General features: G+C 43.4%; 1 protein-coding gene across 2 annotated transcripts in view; it reads right to left on the bottom strand.

Moving 5' to 3' along the window:
- LOC111857566 (G1/S-specific cyclin-D2) overlaps nucleotides 1-14502 on the bottom strand; it is a 115164-nt gene extending 100662 nt beyond the window's left edge. The window contains exons 1-2 of one of the 2 annotated variants that reach the window (XM_023838582.2): nucleotides 14373-14495; nucleotides 12339-12388 (exon numbers count right to left, since the gene is read on the bottom strand). The gene's annotated coding sequence lies outside the window, so the exon portion shown is untranslated. Of the gene's footprint in view, nucleotides 1-12338; nucleotides 12389-14372 lie in introns of both variants that reach the window. The other variant, XM_023838574.2, reaches the window with a different exon arrangement.
- Between the last annotated feature and the right edge of the window lie 241 nt (nucleotides 14503-14743).

Raw genomic sequence — 14743 nt, 5'->3', positions numbered from 1 at the left:
GGCCTCCCTGGATCTGCACGACACAGCAAGGCACCAGGTGACATCTGGTAGGTGGAGCTTACATTGTTTGCAGTGAAAAAAGAATACAATGGGATGATAAATGGAAAAAAAAACATGATGTTTTGTTGGGTGAGAGTTCTGTGCAATAGAACAAAGGCAAACCTTGGACCCATAGTGAGTCAAACTCTTACATACTCTTTTTTATAGGTTATGGAACATGAGTGGCACCTGTTAGTCACTGAACAGAGGACCGACGGGGAAATGTGCAAATGTGTATGTAAATAAATTCTTTTTCCATTTGGGGCTTTGCTGGTTCCTTGGGTCTCCCCCTAGTCAAGTATGAGTAAAGCATCTTTGAAGTTGCATTGCAAGCGGGACACACGCTGATGCCAATCACGTTGGCAGATTCACACCTCCAACGTGAGGCCTTTTGGTTTGTGAACCAATTGGTTTGGTTTGTGATGCCAATCACGATGGCCAGGGAGAGGAATTTACGAGGGCCAGGGACGGGAATCACGAGGGCCATGGATGGGAATTGACAATGTGGCCTCACAGCAGAAACGAAGGAAGAGTTTGCTTGAGATACAGTCTGGTATGGTCCTCCTGTGGAAATAGCCTCATCCATCCCCATGCAAAAGAAAATTCACACCCTCAGCTGGAGCTGCATGGGGGAGGGGGGTAGGAAGCACACGAAGCTGGAGCTGCATGGGGGGGGGGGGGTAGGAAGCACACGAAGCTGGCGATGTGTAAACCAATGTCTGTCAGGCAGCACAGGGGCTACTTTGTTAATGTCCCCTGACAGCACAGAGAGGTCCAGCCAACTTTTAATCATCAGCGTCTCTGCTAGGGCAGAAAAATGCAGCAAACTGTACATGTCAAGCATCCCTCTTCCCCAGCATCCTGCGGGGCCAGGAGGTCACCAGGGACCCACGTCAGATCCTCTTCAGGGTGACTGTAGTGCTGAATATTCATGTTCTTGGGACAGCGAGAGCTAGGAGAAACCAGGCACCAAACCGGATGCCAAACCAATCTCACTCGAATGGTCGTGACTCAAAAATACACCATGAGAAGCCATGAACACAGCTGGGTCTCACTAAATACACAAAATAACCACCCCCCCCCCCCCCCACCAGTCACTGCCCACTGTCCCCACCAGGAGGTCCAGCATTTGTTAATGGAAATGCATTTACTCACAAAAACTTTCATTTACCAGATGATGCAAAGGTAACAATTGGATGCTCATTGTTTCTGCGTGTTTATTAGTAAGCCTTAAAATGTGCCTTAGAAGACTTCAAATAACGTTTTTTAATTCAACTAAAGATACCAGCACAGACCTATTAAATAAGGTCAAACGGAGGAACTCTAAAGTATATCTAAAGTTATTTTCTTTAGTATATCTAAGCAGAGTGTATAGTTCCGGCACCAAAATGGCCGTCCTGCCTCCCGCTAAGACGGGAGCGACGGTTTAGCAGTCTGCTCATCAGCACTCGCCTTTTCTCTCCTCTATCTTCTCATTTGACCAGAACCCCCATCCGCTGCACAGCTGCCATTCTGTGCTAATTAACAATACTCCAGAGGAAAGCTACTGGTCCAGTCGCCCGGGGAAGTCCCTCCAGAATGGGAAGGCTCCCCATAAAAAGCATGTATGAGACTTCCTGGCTCCCTGTCCTCCCACACACGTCGTCCATCACACTCTCTAAACTTCTGCTGACAAAGTCTAAACTTGGTAGAAAACTGCAGACGGCAGACAGGTCACCAAAATCACCATAAAAGAGGCTTTCAGTCTCCATGAAGCAGCTGTTACTTTAACACGATTAATTCCCCCCTCCCCATTTCATTTCCAAGGTCCCCCCCCATGACTATGTACCATTAATCAGGGAAAAAATGCAAAAGGGGTTTGGGAAAATGGACCAATTTCACATAAATGAGCGGTTCTCGACGAGCAACCTCAGAGAAGTTTCATCCAGAGCTGATGAAATCCATGGAAAGGATCAATATGGACCCAAATGCTGGGCAAAGCAGGGCTTTCTGTCTTACTGCCTGAAAGTGCATCCTGTGCAGAAATGGCCACAGCCCGTGAGATGTTGCTTAGAGGTGGATTGGTTTGGTCACCATACCTCTCAGGGAAAACCTTGTCTTCCGTGGGAACAATTTACCTGAGGGGGCACAAATTATACAGCATTATGCTCTTACCTATGTATTAATTAACCATAAACTAAGTCTTAGTTACATACTGATCTCATGTTAATTCATCATTAATGAATTATGACGTTTTTATCAAGCAGTTACTATATCTGTTATGTTAATCTTTGTGAACTGCTGAAGGAGCTACTGAAAGAACAATTAATGAACAACACAAGTGAAATACTCATGTTTGTTCATCATTAATGAATCGTGATGCAAATTTATCCTAAACAGTTACTATATTTGTTACTATATCTGTTAATTCTGTAAAGCTTTGTGGGTTATTGAACAAACTACTGAATGAATTACTAAGTAACTACTGACGGAACAAGTAATGAATATTATGAGTGAAATACTGATCTCATGTTTATTCAACATTAATGAATTGTGACGCATCTTTTAGCTCAAGTATGAACTATATTTAAAATAGAAATATGAAATATAGTTCATGATTTGTACTTCAGTAGTAAGTGGGTCATTTCTAAGTATCTGTGCCCTGCCAAGTAAAGTGTTTCTCCTTCATATTGCAGTGGAAGCCTTAAGAGACACCATCCTAACCTGAACATAGTGTAACACACCCTGTGTCTGCAACGATCCCTGGTTGCATAAGGAGATGCCTCAGTCTGATTTGTATAATGCCTTCCGGGGACATCAATATAACATAATTAACTGGCACAAGAAGCTCGGAAGCCATCAATCATCAGCTACATACTAAGAAGGACATGATTAGTAGGTGGAGAAGTGCCTGTCAGTCTTCTGGGGATTACCGAGAAGACACAGACACTCAAACACCAGTGCCCCAAGGCTTGTCATTGGGCTGGCATTTACCCCTACTACAGGGGGCGCTCTACCTCTTCACCAGCCAGACACTAAATTATTTCATTCTTCATTGTGGAGCTGAGGTCAGCAGCCTTTAGAGAGGAAATGGGAGAACATGAACCCACCGCGGCCCAATCGCTCATGGCTGCCCCTTTAAGTCTCCTCTTTGTTATGTCAGTCATAGATGGACAGACGTTGGATAGCCGAAGCATGCGGTCGATGCAAAGCCTTCTCCCCTGTATCTGCCAACTGCATTCCTCTGGTGTGTCCTTGATATGGTGATGTAATCCCAGTAAACACCAGACAAAGGGAAGCACCCCCCCCCCCCCCCACACACACACACACACACATTTCCATGGGAACCAGCACAGACGGGGCAAAGATAGGCACAAGCATGAAGCATCGCTAAATACCTCCCGTCTTCTGACAAGTTAAAACACTCTCCATTCTGGGGGCAGGGTGACCCGTGCCTCAGGAACCCAAATACCCAAACGGATGGACAATGGGTGCATTTTTCACACGCTCAAGCCCGGCCGTGTCAAAGATCGTATGCGTCAATTACAGCAACCAAACTGCCACTTTTCTAGCTGCTAATGACCAACTTAACAGATCACAGGAGATTCAACTAAATGCACACATAGGTGTTTGATGTATGCTCTCTGATCCTATATATTCTACATATATACATAAATATATTAGGGCTGCATGATATGACATCTTCTGCCAGAATACGTGCATTTTGGACCTAGCTATCATCTCCATTGGAAAAGTAGAGTAAGCCTCCAGAATTACTGAAATGACAGAGAAAAAAACATGATGGCCAGTTGGGCAGAATTCAGCCGCCTATTCGGGGAAGACAGAGGTAAAAACATGGACTCTGCTCGTCTACAGAGGCCCTGCTTTACAGCCTTCAAATAGGGAACTTTACCAGGAGCATTCCTGTATAGTACAAATGGCTATGAAACGGCTATTCCTCTTTAAATAATGCATCAGCTAAGAGACTAAAAAATGTTAACTTATTACGATCTCCTATTAGTGGAGTAAAAGATTCTGCCCGCCCCCCCCCCCCCCTAAAAAAAAAAACCTCACTGCAGCTCTGCAGGTTATGCTTTGCATGCAAATGTCTCCACAGACTTGTTTTTTAGGTTCTTTCACAGTCCCATGTTCCTTGGAAGTTGCTGAGCCACCGATGGGGCACTGATAACATCCAGGTGTGTCTATGTGTCTGTGTGCGTGCATGTGTGTGTGTGTATGCATGCGAGTGTCTCTGTGTGTGTGTGCGTGGATTAGGTTTATACTGTATTACATTGTGATGACCAAATGTCCCCACAATGTGATAAAAACCTGTTATTTTGACCTTGTGGGGACATTTTTTCAGTCCCCACTTGGGGAAACTGAATTTCAATAAAATCTGCGGTTGCAATCAGAAAACTAAAAATGGCTAACGTCATTTGGCCTCATCAGCCACCTTCGGACCCACAGCCACCATTCTTCCATTTGATTTGGAGCCATGGTCATCTTCGACCACGAAGGACGAACAGAATAGAGAGAATGGTTAAGGTTAGGGCTGGGTCGGGGTTATGATTGTCATTGTTGGGATTAGGGTTTTTCCCATAGGAATGAATGGAGAGTCCCTATAAAGATAGGAATACATATGTGTGTGTTTGTTTGAGGGGGGGGGTCTCCTCTGTGTGGATCTGCTGGGAAAACATAGAAGGCCATCACGCCTGGTCCAGCGGAGGACTTCAGAGGAGATCCCCGGATCACGCCATCTCTTTTGAGCGTGGTGTGTGAGCTCACCTGCACATCCAGACTCCATCAGAACCACGTTTCAACCAGCCTCAGAGTGGCTGGGGGGGGGGGGCATCTTTATCTTTCCAACTCAGTTTACGGTGCAGGGCTCAGCTGGGAACGCTTGACGTCTCTGGTCCAGTTTAACTGCCGTCTCTCGGTCGTTAGGGAAGGGAAAACATTCAACACGAGACTTCCTTGCGAAGGACCCGCTGCACAATGGTGGCCTTTGAGCTGGCTGACGGACGTCCCAGGGAACCGGCGTCCTCTCGCTGCCGCCCGCTGGATTTACGACCCATTTGGTTGAAACTGGGGTGAAGTGCAGAGCACTGGCAGCACGGGACAGAGGAGAGTGAGCTGAAGATCCCAGCTTACACACACACACACACACACACACACACACGCACACAGGGAGTAGAATGGGAGTAATATGGTTGTTTCGGATCTTGTGCGACTTTTTCCTTTATTTACCGGACGTGGTTTGCCGGCACATGCGGAAGAGCCCTGCTGGTAAGTCGCACCCCCACTGGTTCCAGGCTCCAACCAGTGCACCCCCAACAGACTCCAGGAAAATGTTAAAGTGCGATAATCCCATGTGTGAACCTCTCTAGGTGCTGGGGGGGGGGGGGTTTCTCCCATCTGCCTCTTTCATCTCAGGCTACCAATTTTCTCTGGAAAGATTAGGATGGACAGGACGTTCCTCAGCGTCGGCCTTGAATTCTCGATCTGACTGTTTTCTGGTAGCAGCGCAAACAGATTCCCATCAATCATCACACACTTAAGGGACTAAGTGATGCTTTTCAAGTAAGAAAAAGGCATCGATTCACTGGAATTTTGTATGAAATGTGCAAATAAAGCCGCCACGCCTCTTCACTGGAATGTGAGTTCAGGTGACATCTAACGTTCCAGTGAGCGGCAATGCAGCAGCAGATGCTGCTAATGTTTATTCACGATGTGTCATTACCATGAATCACTGCAGAATAAGATGATGTCTGCCTTTTGCAGTTTTCCTCTCTCCATAATGCCTGAATCGGAACTAATCTCCAAACCATCAGCCATGGAAGCTGTTTACCTGGGACTGTCATTTTTCTTTTGAACACTGTGCTCTCTCTGTTACGCGGAGTGTGCATTTATTTTGCTGTACTTTCATTTTGGCTTTTGGCTTCAGGGGTGGCACAAGGTGCAGTGGTTAGCACTGCCGCCTCGCGCCTCTCGGACCAGGGTTCGAGTTTCTGTGCCAGCACTCCTGAATTGAGTCTGCATGTTCTCCCCGTGTCATCGTGGGGATTCCTCCAGACACTCTGGTTTTAATCCATGGTCCAAAAACATGCTGAGGTTATCTGGAGTTACCATTTTGTCCATAGGTGTACCTGTGTGAGTGAATGGTGTGTGAGTGTGCCCTGCGATGGGTTTGCGTCCCATCCTGGATTGTCCCCTGGCTTGTGCCCGTAGCCATCAGGATGGGCTCTGAACCCCCCGTGACCCTCAATAGGATAAGCAGTTACAGAAAATTCCTACCTGTGGACTGTATGCTGCCTAGCAGTAAGACCTCGGACGTCTCGGGTTCTGAGTTTGATTCCCATCCTGATCCTCCAGCAGTACAAACGCACACTGGGTGAACTGGTATCTGTAAAGCAGCCCACGCCATGTGGTTGTGTATCTAAGTATGTGTCTGCTGATGGTCAAGCAACCAAGAAGAGCTTCTCTGTGGTTTGGCACTATAGGGCCAGCCTCTTAGTGGCCCTGGGCTGGATCCGGTCATACGGCTGATTGTTACTGACCCTATGACTGGCTCTGCTCACCTAATTTAAATAAAAATAAATTCGGATCACTTTATGGGCATTATTTGAGCCTCTATAATAGTGGCTCTCAGACATTTTGACCATAGCTCAAATTTTTGTTCCTAGTCAGAAGTTTAGGTCAATTTTCAATCACAAAACAGCATTTCGTAAACTTTAATGAATTAACGATACCTTCAATATCAATATACAGGAGAAACTTTTTAACATTTGCTGATTATGGGGGGCGCGATTGTGACGAGTTGTGTGTGTGTGTGTGTGTGTGTGTGTGTGTGTGTGTGTGTGAGAAATTTGGTGGTTCAACATTGTATTCTCGTACTTTATGTTAAGCATATTGATCATAAGGTGCATCATCAGCTGGGTCTGGATAAACTTGCAGATTAATGTAGACTGTGAGAAGCTCTGTTCTATAATATGTCACATATTCTTATTTGTCCTGCTCTGCCATTATTAGCCATTATAATTAGCTGCCCAAAACCTTACATGTACTCAAGCTGAAACTGCCAGATGTTTCCCCACATTCTCTGAGGCGAGTTATGCTGTTTTAAGCATCTTAAAGAAAAAAGGTGTGCCGTTTCAATTGGCATCATTTTTATAATTTGGCTCCCACCTCCAAACTAACTGGGTAATCCAGTTATATTATCCAGCCTGTCCTACTCGTACTGCGGGTTCCTTTAGTGCAGGGGTGGCCAATCTTATCCACAAAGGGCCGCTGTGTATGTGGGTTTTTGCTGCAACTCCCTAATTAGATTACTAATTAGAGGACTGATTGGCTGAAGAGTCCTCACACCTGGGTTTGAACAGTTGACCTACAGGTTATCCCAAAAACCCGCATACACACCGACCCTTTGCGGGTAAGATTGGGCACCCCTGTTTTAGCGCCATGAAATATGTCTTTGCTGCCACCTTGTGGAATGAAATAAAATATCAACTTCAATGAAGACGCAACCTTTGTTTATAATGGGGGGCCAGCCCATCGCAGGGCACACTCACACACCATTCACTCACACATGCACACCTAAGGGCAATTTAGCAACCCCAATTAGCCTCAGCATGTCTTTGGACTGTGGAGGGAAACCGGAGTACACCCCACGACGACAACATGTAAACTCCACACACATGTGTGTAAAGCGGAGACTCGAACCCAGGTCCCAGAGGTGTGAGGCAACAGTGCTAACCACTGCACGACCATGCTACCCCCACCTGTAATTATATTTATATATTTATACCAATGTCCCAAATCTTTGTGAATAAGTAGTAGTGTTGTAGTCAAGACCGCCTAAACCGAGACCAAGACATTGCCGAGACCGGAGGGTATCAAGACCAAGACACTGCCGAGACTTGAGGGTACCAAGACCAAGACCAAGTCCAAGACCAAGACCAAGACACACTAAGGCGAGACCAAGACCAAGACTGGTCGAGACCAAGACCAAGACCAAGACCGAAAACAGACTAGGGCTAGAATCGACATCACATTACCCAGATCAACTGTAGAGAAAAAAGGCATTGCTGTAAAGTGTCATTACTCGTTAAATCAAATTCATGTTATCTTTTCAATTATATTGTCCGTATGTCCATATGTCTCTCATTTAAAATCTCCCAGATTTGTCATAGTTACGAGACCTGATGGAAAATAATATTCTCAGCAATCCTCTCCTATAACCATTTTATCAGACCTCGTAAAGGGAAAGAGATGGGATGTACCAGAAAGATGTTCATATTAAGTCTCTTATACCAGGGACAGAGGCCTCGGGTAAGCTATGAATACAGCTATGTAATGATCCTTTGCTTTGAATTGAAGAGAATGAGCCTCCAGATTGACTTGCACCTCCAAGACCATGCTTTCTAATCAATGTAAAATACCTAATTTATTTGAATTATAACTATGCTATAGACTTCGCGGACATTTTCGGACATTTTTTTGCCGATGTATGATACGTGTATGATGTTTGTGGACTGTGAAGCACTGGCAGTGTCCGTGGAGAAAATGTATAAAATGTAACGTTTTTGAAATGGATGCATCTGACTGGTTGCATTTGAATTGAGGCGCGTAATAAGTAATGATACTGTTCTGTGAGGATGTGCAGTTTTCTCTTTTTTTCCCCATCCCATCGAGACCGCTATGTCCGAGACCAAGACAAGACCGAGACAAAATAGAGTCGAGACCAAGACAAGACCGAGACCACAAAAAATTGGTCTCGAGACCAAGACCGGTCTCGAGAACTACAACACTAATAAGTAGTTTTCACAAATGCAAAATATATTGGCGAGCTTTAGTGTGAAGAGAGATTTCAGCTTGGTCAACTGATTTTTAAATAAAGACTTCAACATTAAGAATAATCATAAAATGCGCCAGAACGCTCAAAAATACGCTATTTGTGCATTTTCAGGCTAAAAGTTGTAACGCATCGCTAACCGTCTTTCTATGTTGTTTAGGCTTTGTTATGACTCCTTCCAGCCACCAGAGGGCAGTGCGTGCTAACGAGAATCTTGGATTAACGAGATCTTATTAATTTCCTGGGAAGCTGCGCAAACGGAAAGCGTGCCGTCATTTTGAGGGGGATTTCATGGTGCGTTCGTTTTTCTCTCGGAACTCGGAAATTCCGAGTTGAGTGACATCACGTCCGACAATCTCCCGTTCGAGCTACCCACATCTCGGAACAAACATGGCTGCCTCCATGAACACGTTGCTGTGTATTGTTGCTTTATATTTTAGCAGATTTGGTGTTTTACAAATGAAGAAAATGGAGAAATTTAGATTTTTCCGAGAGACAAACAAGAAACACGAACTAGTCAAACCACATTAAAAGCTTTCTAAAATATTTTAGTACATTCATAGCGATATTCTTTTTTCGAACAGTAAATTATGGTGCGTTCGATTATTTCTCTCCAAGTCGGAACTCGGATGAAAACGTCACGATACGTCACGAAAAACATCACTTCCCGTCGGAAACACGCCCCTTTTATGACGTTGAAGTCGGATAAGATTTTGTTGCCCGAGTTGCCCTTGTGACGTAATTTCAACATGGCGACTTGGTTTGTTTGTAGTTTATTTACTGTTCGAAAAAAGAATATCGCTATGAATGTACTAAAATATTTTAGAAAGCTTTTAATGTGGTTTGACTAGTTCGTGTTTCTTGTTTGTCTCTCGGAAAAATCTAAATTTCTCCATTTTCTTCATTTGTAAAACACCAAATCTGCTAAAATATAAAGCAACAATACACAGCAACGTGTTCATGGAGGCAGCCATGTTTGTTCCGAGATGTGGGTAGCTCGAACGGGAGATTGTCGGACGTGATGTCACTCAACTCGGAATTTCCGAGTTCCGAGAGAAAAACGAACGCACCATAAACTACAAACAAACCAAGTCGCCATGTTGAAATTACGTCACAAGGGCAACTCGGGCAACAAAATCTTATCCGACTTCAACGTCATAAAAGGGGCGTGTTTCCGACGGGAAGTGATGTTTTTCGTGACGTATCGTGACGTTTTCATCCGAGTTCCGACTTGGAGAGAAATAATCGAACGCACCATAAGACTGAAAGTGCTTTCAGCAATATGTAAGGTATAGTTGGTGTTTCCTAGTACTTATCTGCATTTTAGAGACATGTTCGGTTCGGTTGGCGTCTCCCGTGTCCCTACGTTTGAATCACTACCTGCCCCCAATCTTTTTCGGTCGTTGAACTTATAGCGGAACCCAAGTGTAAGTACAAATTCTGCTGTAATGCAGCGCATATGTTATGGTACTATAAAATTCTGAAATATTATAATTGTGCCGTTAATTTAGTTAGCGAATAATACGTCCCCCTCTGTTATTAGTGTTATTTTCATTAACTTTAGGACCAAATAGTGGCAACAGCACACATTAGGCGCTCGTTTGGCTCAGCTATCATGCAGTGTAATACGTCCCTTATTAATGTTTCCTTTAATACACGTTCAGATTGCATCTGTTCATATTTTTGTCTGAAACACAAGGCATGCATTACTATAATCAGCGGTTTATCCGACAAAAAAACAATACTTTGAGAAGTGCATGCAGTTATCGGCAGGCATGCAAACCTGCTCTAGCTATAGACAGACTAAAGAGATGGGTTAGATACGTCAGCGTAGCTGATGGAACCTGTTTTGTTTCTATTGCCATGCAATAACACATTAAATCTAATTATTACATATTGCAGCCCATCCGATGTATTGTGCTTAGTTTATGTTTTACTTGCAAATATGTCTGTGTCCACCAGATGGCAGCAGTTCCTCTTGATATTAATCGCACCGGCAAAACTAGGGTTCATCAAAACTTGTAAATTTTCTCATGCACAAATGTCGCTTACAAGCAACGTAGTTAAACAATTTTACATCCTTTTCAGGAGTCAACATATTCTTCAACGATTTTGTACACTTTATTACCAAATTAAATGTAGCATTCTCTTATGCAATCTAACTCTGTACGTCTTATTAACAGGCAAGAATAGTGTCAAAAACTATCCAGACAGTTTTAGGAATTAGGGCAGTGACCTGGATTTTTTTGTGAATAAACTCAGCCAATCTCACGATAAAAAACAGTGAGTGATTGTTATTCGTGAAGCCATAGCACACAAATGATCCATCCCGTCCACCTGCAGGCGTGAAAGCCCCCCCCCCCCCCACCTCTGCACATTTTATGTAAGAAATTAATTAAAAATTAAGATAAGGGTGTTCCTACATTTAGCAGATAGGCCCTGAAGCTAGTATGAAAAACCTAGCAAGTTGGGGATCCAGATTTGTAAATGTGATAAAGCGATTACCAATAATTTTAAGACGGGACTTACACTGAATGGTGGATTTCCCGACTGCCTATAACTGGTACCAACACAGCCGGGAGGGGTTGGAGAATCAGCCTTTACATAAGTCTGGTAAATGAGTTACCACGATCAAAAACAAAAGAAGGTCGAACGAAGAACAAGTAGCACAGAGTAAATGCCAGAATGAAAGACAGAGCGACTGGTGACCATTAGAATATAGCAGTAGTACCCAGAATTCATCATGAGAAACAGGTCAGGTGATTTAAATCTCTTCATACGGCAGACATGAAGGCTATTGTCATGGCAGCTACTCTGTTTTGTGGTGTTTGTTTTTTTTTTTGAGTAACTGTTCCTTTCTGACACCTGCTGCCGGAAGTCATGACGTCGGGCAGCTTCTGTTGAAGTTCGATTTAGCCGCAAAGAGTTGCCTGTAAACAGCTTGTGATGGCGTGTCACTTCCTGTTCGGGAACCCAACTCCTAGCCCACCCCCCCCCGCCAAGACAAGACTTTCCGACATTAGAATAATTCTCTAACTCGATGAAGAAAAATTATTTTGAGTCTGCTGAGCTTCTCTTTCTTATGTCTGAAACAGTTTCATTCCTCAAGCCATTAGACTCCTGAACTCATGACAGCCCCCCAACCCCCCTCCCCACACTCCACCTCTCTCCATCCATGCACATGTCACTTTTTCAAGAACTTTATGCACTATATGTCTTGCACTAAACTGATACGGTGATGTACACTGGTTTTCTTTTGCTGCTATACTGCGGTTAATATATACTGTATATATATTTACACACACTCTGCCAGGCCGATGGTGAGCATAAAATGCAACAAAATTTCGTTCTCTTGTGCACTAACCGGTGTATTTCTGAATGACGATAAAAGTGACTATTCTATTCTGAATGAATGACATTTTAAAAGTTAAAACAAACTCTGATAATGCAGAATACTGCTAAGCTTTACCTGAAAACGCCAAGTGCCTTGACCACGCAGTGCACTGTGTCTGCTTTCAACTGTAAACAACAACAAAGCCATTTTACAAAAGATTTTCTCAGAATGTTTGCTCATGTTACCTGAATTCTGAGATATGCTGGAAAATACCAAGCGGTTTCTGAGAAACATATGTTGATATGAATCTATTAACCAACAGAATGCTTTCTGAGAATTAAAAAGTTTTATTTAACATCATCACAAGACATACGGCTTTTGGCGCAATTAACAAACTGCCTGTAAATGGCTTAATTGAACAGTATGCTCTTCCATTTAATTGCCTCTAAAATAAAGCCAAACAGTCCATGCAGGATTAAAGGAAACACCATCTTTTAAGATGTTGGTTAAAAACAGAGACCTCTTAGTGGTCCTTTATATCACAGGATTGTCTCCTGAAAACAGTTAACTGACAGGAAATTAATTTGCCTGCTGATCAGGTGACGATCCCTCTCTTCATTCCTGAAGAGCTCACCTCATTCTCCATTTTGCAGGCGGCTTGTCGGACAAGCTCTCTATTTACCTTTTTCTGTGAAGGTCACACCTGACTGGTGTGTGTCTGCTTGTTCTCCATGAAGATGCCGGTGGATAACAAAAGAAAGCTTGCAGATGGAAATAACTGGCTCACCAGAACCGATTGATGACACCCATATTTGGTTATCTTGGTAACTGTGCTGTGAAATTGGTTTTGTTGATGGAATTACGCTGAGACTTTTCTGTTAAAAAATTGATAGGAAAGCCCCTTAAGAGGAAGCTTCAGTCTAGATTACCTTAAATTCGTCAAGTTGTCTGGCTAGACAAGAAATCCTGCTTCGGGGAACACCCCTCTGGTCTGTGAAACACTGATGGTTTCTCATCACGAGAGCAACAATCATCAAACATCCCAAAACAGGGATGCCTAGTCACAGCACCGTATGAGTCACTGGAACAGACCAGCACTGTCACTTTTCCCAAAAGAAGTGATTCAGAATAAACTGACAAATAGACTTAATGTTTACCAACATACAAAACCATTTCTTGAACTGCATGCGTTTTGGTACTAATATAGTCACTTGTGAATCACCTCAACCGCACTGTTTTCATTTGGAAGCTTTCATCCCCTGGTTTACTAGCTTTTGGAAGTAGTCGTTTTCCATAAAAGTAACCGCAATGCGACTCACGTACTCATCATTTAAGCCTGAATCACAGTCCGTACTTATGACAGGAAATATCTGTAATGACCTACATCACGTAACAAAATAACGAGACAAAACACAGTATAGCCCTAACATGAGATTTACAAGACAATAAAAAAAAAGCCTTACATTAGTTACAGTAAACACTTATAACGACACAGGCTAAGGAAATATAATTTCACGACCAAACACACTGTAGTAACGTTAGTTACTCCCATATTCAGACATAAATATAGATTACCAGCGTTAATACTTGAATACAAGTAAACCATTCATTAAGTAGCCTAATATTAGCATTAATAACAAGCGTAGAGACGAATCACTGTCGACTACGTTATGAGTTTCATGTGTTATATAAAACTATACAGTAGGCTACATGTTTTCATTTTTTAATGTATTTTAGTTGAAGTGGGTGGTGAAAGACCAACGAAAAAGTTTCTATAACTCCGTATTCAAGATTTTTCATAATATGACAGATTTCCATAGTCATTTTCGGAATATAATACGTTACACCAATGCGGAATTGTTGCGCAACAATGTCGCTGGTTCGTTACACTAAACGGTTCCTTGTCGCTGATCTGGATCGCGTAAGGCGGCAGGAACCACGATATATGTCATCAACGACGGACTAATCGATAAAATCGCATGTCCCTGTGCTGTAAAATATTTGACACTAACCGTACCCTTTCTCTTTCTTGACCGTCCCGGATGTCTAACAACATCCTACTTGCTCTTAGATTCAGCACAAGCAGCAACGAGTATCGGACCGCCAGTGTTATTAATCGTCGTTTACCCAGCGCATATAAAGTTGTAAATAATGAAAAATAGTGCAAACCTTGAAAGCGGAGGACCGTCCCACCGGGCGTCTCAAGTGCATTTATACAATCCCGTTAAAACGCGTCTTTTCCGAGCAACGTGTAGATCTGTTGTTTACAAAGTTTTGTGCCAACGATCTGATTGGCCGCTGCGGCGGCCGCGTCTCGTCGCTGCTGCTGAACTTTTAAACCCTGCGCTTCTAAAACGCAGACACGAGGTGGCGCCCGTTTCCCGCTTTTTAGAAAGACAGCAAAACCCAAATAAAAATAACAATAAAAGGGATTCGAGCGGCACGCTTTCGAAGCGTATCTCTCATCACAGCTGAGTCAGGGCTGTGTCCTACTGAACTACTTCGATTCATTTTTCATCTTTTTTTGTCGTTTCTAGTTT

This window comes from Paramormyrops kingsleyae, chromosome 3 (assembly GCF_048594095.1).
Source record: "Paramormyrops kingsleyae isolate MSU_618 chromosome 3, PKINGS_0.4, whole genome shotgun sequence".
NCBI classification, from domain to species: domain Eukaryota; kingdom Metazoa; phylum Chordata; class Actinopteri; order Osteoglossiformes; family Mormyridae; genus Paramormyrops; species Paramormyrops kingsleyae.
This window is presented reverse-complemented; position numbering and strand designations above follow the sequence as displayed.